Raw genomic sequence first — 4,891 nt, 5'->3', positions numbered from 1 at the left:
AACTATGGATGATTGCAATAAAATTGAGGTATCTGTATTTAAAAAAGTACTATTCAATTTGCGTCAATGTGGAAGCTTAACTAAGAAAATTAGTCATTAATATTTGCACGTAAGTTTCAGCTTTCTTGAAATACTGCAGTTGTACCTCACATACAAAAAATAAAAATAAAAAAATGCTGCAATGAATAGAATTAAAATCATCGATAAGGAACGTAAATCAGTCCAAGGCATATGGTTTTCTGTCTGTTTGATAAATATAATTGTGTAATTATTTATATATATACCTAAACCGCAGTTTAAGTACTATTTTATGCTGTTCTATTCACCAAACTAAGTCAATTTTAGATAAATGGATGTTTAAATAATTTGGTTAATGGATATTTGAATGTTGTTTTGCAAAAGTATAACACACACACTGACATATTGGAGGTTTAGGATTTTACAAATCGAGCCTTCTCTATATAAATCGGTCGTATCGCAGGTGGATATAATCAATTGTTAATTTCTTAGCTAACATACATTTTCTGAGATGGTATCATTAAGTTGTATAATCATATCCAAGGCTTCATTTTAACACATGGTGCCAAACGTGTACCATTTGGTTACGTTAACAGTCATGTGGGGTGGGCTGCTACACTAACAAATTCTTCCAATGATAGTGACAGAAAATAACTTTGTAGAAAACAAACAATTTCACTGCTATGGGCTCTAAAAGAAAATTTTTTTGGGAATATAAATAGCGATAACCTAGAGATTAGAAGGTAAAAATGAATCCTTTAGCTTTGAACAGACAGGAAATTAATGGTTAATATGATTAATTATGTTGTAAATAAAAATGTTTTCAGTGTTTATTCTTCACTCAATGTCAAAGTATAGTTTGATAAAGAAATATATTTATATAGAATTTCATTAATACGCTTTTCAGTTCACAATAAATATAAGAGTTCATAGGTGGATATAAATAATTTATTTTCATACCTTACAATAATCATATTAATTTATGACGAGTATACTTTCAAGAGCAAATTAATGAAGTTTCGACGCAAATACGTCTTTTTAAATTATTATTGAGTTTAAGTATTAATGAACAGGGTAAAAAGAATGGCGGTGTAACCTTTTGCTTATTTTCCAGTGTCAGCACAAACCCTTTAAATATTTGTGAATACAAATTATTAGTTTTGAAAATATGCGAACATTTTATTTTTAGATCGGATGCTGCAAAGAAACATCAATTGGAACTAGTGCAATTATAATTAAGTAAAGGAAATATTAAGATTTCTAGAAACCTCAACTACAATATATGTATATATAGATCGTTTCTTCGACTTCTCAAGTAGCAGTAGTATCTGAGTTAAAATATGTAAAACATTCTGAATGTTTCAAATTCATAAGACGCCATTTTGGTTGTTTCTTCGTGTGTATTTTTTTCTTTCAGTTTTTATTTTCCCCATCTCTGGAAAAGACCCATCCTGGAGCACCGACAGTTTGTCCCCCACAGATTGCAACGGCACGATGAGTTGTAGCAACACTCGTTAGGTCTGTGGTCACAGCTTCCCCCTCTACGAACACAGCCACGTCTGAGGTATGAAATAGAATTGTTACTCTTCTGTATAAATATACTATAAAATACATTATACTCCAGAAACACACAGTAAAATGAACCGTCACAGAGAATAATACTACTCTCCAACTGTTTGCTAGAGGCACGTTAATTGTAAGCCTAATTTCATAAACAATCTTTTTGAACAAAATTCCAAAACTAATGTACGGTTAAATTAACAAACAACGTTTGAATAGAAACAATGATGTTATGCCTAACTCACTGTTCATATTTATATTGTTACCCTGTCTCTACATATTAAAGATGAAAAAACACGAACAATAGCACCATATATTGGGAATATTAAATTAAATCCAAAAAAAGACTCCAAACTGTGATTGACGAAACTTCTCGATTCTTAACTTTCACGAACTTTGTCGATCTTAATGTTATGCGCTCTCTAAGAAACATTTAATTTAAAATATTGAAAATGTAGCATAAAATAATTCTACGACATTACAAAAAACGTTTTGAAAGCACTTGGGTCACCTGGTTTCTTTAATTTGTTTAATAACTTTGATAATTGTATATGTTTTCAAAGTGATATTAGAACAATCAAGTTATGTAATGATTGAAACAGTCATGAATTTTACCCTTCTACAACTAGGTGAAATATGAATTTAGTCAAATATATTTACTCAAGTTTTTAAAAAAAATTTTGCAGATATTCTACATGTTAACAAGAATGTCAAAACTTGAAGGTCTGCTAATCCTTTTACTTGGATAAAGCTTGTGAATGCCAAGGACTAGACTCATATCACTTTGGACATGTATTCTACTCCTCTCAAGGGATGTTTCAGATACTTGTATAAATGGATATGAGTCAGGGAGCTTTTTCTTCTATAAATGTTATTTGAAATAGGTGGTGACATATGCAGTGTTGTATTTTGGTATACTGCACTTCAACGTTGTATCTGAAATTAGGCAGTAAATCTGAATTCCCTTTGTCTTTGCCGTCTGCATATTTGAGTAGAAAGCCTCTTCCCCCAAGAATTGTATTGTTGGAATAATAACCAATCATATTTGTATTTTCTTAGAGTGCATTGCTGACTTACTGAAATCTTCTGTAGGCTTGGTATTGTTGTTGGTATGTCTGCGGGCTTAGAACGCTAAAAACAGGGTTTCGATACCCGTGGTGGGCAGATCACAGATAGTCCATTGTGTAGCTTTGTGCTTAATTACAAACAAACAAACTAAACTAAAAGCTCAAGGCTACATAATTTGGTATCTGCTACATAATGTGGTATCTGCTTCTGCCTACAACGGGGAATGAAACTTTGGATTTTAGAGAAACTTACCGCTGATCTGCTGGGAAACCTTCTAGAAGGTAAAGAATCAAAGGAGAAGAAATATTTACTTCCTTCTAACTACATCATTGTTTTTTTATGTTTCTTTTTGATCGAACCTTTTCAATATAGGTCAGCGTGCATGGTTTTATAAAAAAAAGTAACAAATAAAGTTCAAGACTTTAATTAGGGGACATTAACTTTATTTCAAACGTTTTTCCTACCATTAACATATTTCACAAATATTTCTAGGAAAACTCTGTAAATTTATCTCAAAATAAAATAACATAACATAAGAAATATAAGCTCCGAGGTCTACAATTTCTATCCCAACTACAGAATAGTAATAATCGATTTTAATAACTTCAATAACGTTTGTTTTCGTATCTTCGCGCAAAGCTACTCAAGGGCTATCTGCGCTAGCTGTCTCTAATTTTGTAACAATAGACTCGAAGATCCGTACTCCGGCTCTTTAACCATTAGGTCACAACTACTTTAAACAAGAATTGTTGAATGTATGAAAAAATTGCTACTGAAAATGTACAAAACTTAGAACCTAGAGAAGATACTCTTTTTATTTCAGATAAGAATTCGGGAATTTTCTACTTACTTTCTGGTGTAGAAAAGAAACCGAGCTAAGTTATTACTGTAGTCCTCCAACGTGTCTTCTGTAAATGATAAAATACAACAACACTCTATCAAAATGGTTTTCATTTTAGCTGAACTTAATTAAAATCATACACGAACAACAAGATTTGTTGAAAGTTATGTTCGTTTACAAAATTAACTACATTTCTGCATGATTACAAATACTCTAATGGCAAAATATAAAGCGCTCCATCGGCCTTTAGAATGCTTGGCTATAGCCAAAAATATTGTGTAAAACTTTGCAGGAGTTGTTTTTCTTTAATTGTTTAAAAAATCTCTTCAGGTGAGTTACATTTTCAGATTCAGAGAAAGAACAACGCACATACTAATTCTAAAAAACAAAAAAAATGTCATTCTTTCATACTTACACGTAAAAAAATTAATTTTCTAAAAATGCAATGAATAATTTAATTTTGTTAAAATACTGAGTAATTATTTGTTATTAATTAAAGAGATTAATTCTACGCATGTATGATTGAAACAAAATAATAACAATATTTTTAGAATACAAGAAACTGAAAATTAAACTTGAAATGAAGAAATAACATTTTCTGAAAGTTAGTCCTAATAAAAAGTTCAAATCTTTAACTAATACAATCTGCAACAAACCAAAGGGATTTGTGGATCATTAATACCAGAAATGTGCAATAAAATAAAAGACTCAGTTACATTTTAGATTGGTTTGGTTTGTTATGAATTTCGCACAAAGCTACACGAGGGCTATCTGCGCTAGCCGTCTCTAATTTAGCAGTGTAAGACTATAGTGAAGGCAGATAGTCATCACCACCCACCACCAACTCTTGGACTACTCTTTAACCAACGCACAGTAGGATTAACCGTTACTTTGCGAGTCGAGCGCCCTAACCATTTGGCCATTCCGGGCCTTACATTTTTGAATGATGGCCTATATCAGAAAATAATTCAAGCATATCTGTTGCAGTTAAATTCGTAAATGTAAAAGTGCTACTGTTATTAATTATCTAGCGTTAGAATAGAACATGCCACTTTTATTAATTGCCATATCTACAGTCTATATATTTTATTTTATTTTGAAATGACTGAATGGAATGAGAGTTTATATTCTCTTCTTGGGATGGTTCGTTATATTGTTAAGATATATTTTGCATTTCCACTCACTAAAAACTTGCTTCTGTATGAAAAAATTTCTTGTTGAATTTTGCACTAACAGAAACATAACATTTTAGTCAAGTTCATCCGAAAGGTTGAAATTTCAAATTCACTATATTCTACTTCATCTTGTGTTAATCAATCCAATCACGAATAAAAACAGCAAAAATATAGGAAAAGATGGGAAGAAAGAAACTACTAACACATTAAACTATGTAAACTTATTGGG

General features: G+C 31.2%; 1 long non-coding RNA gene across 1 annotated transcript in view; it reads right to left on the bottom strand.

The window, feature by feature from the left end:
- Positions 1–1,445: 1,445 nt before the first annotated feature.
- The window catches only part of LOC106461596, a 6,734-nt gene continuing 3,288 nt past the window's right edge, over positions 1,446–4,891 (bottom strand). The window contains exons 3-4 of the long non-coding RNA XR_001290931.2: positions 3,497–3,554; positions 1,446–1,577 (exon numbers count right to left, since the gene is read on the bottom strand). This is a non-coding gene — a long non-coding RNA (uncharacterized LOC106461596). The remainder of the gene's footprint in view (positions 1,578–3,496; positions 3,555–4,891) is intronic.

The sequence above is a fragment of the Limulus polyphemus genome, unplaced genomic scaffold, assembly GCF_000517525.1.
Source record: "Limulus polyphemus unplaced genomic scaffold, Limulus_polyphemus-2.1.2 Scaffold995, whole genome shotgun sequence".
Taxonomy (NCBI): domain Eukaryota; kingdom Metazoa; phylum Arthropoda; class Merostomata; order Xiphosura; family Limulidae; genus Limulus; species Limulus polyphemus.
Note: the sequence above shows the minus strand (reverse complement) of the source record. Positions and strands in the feature narration are given on the sequence as shown.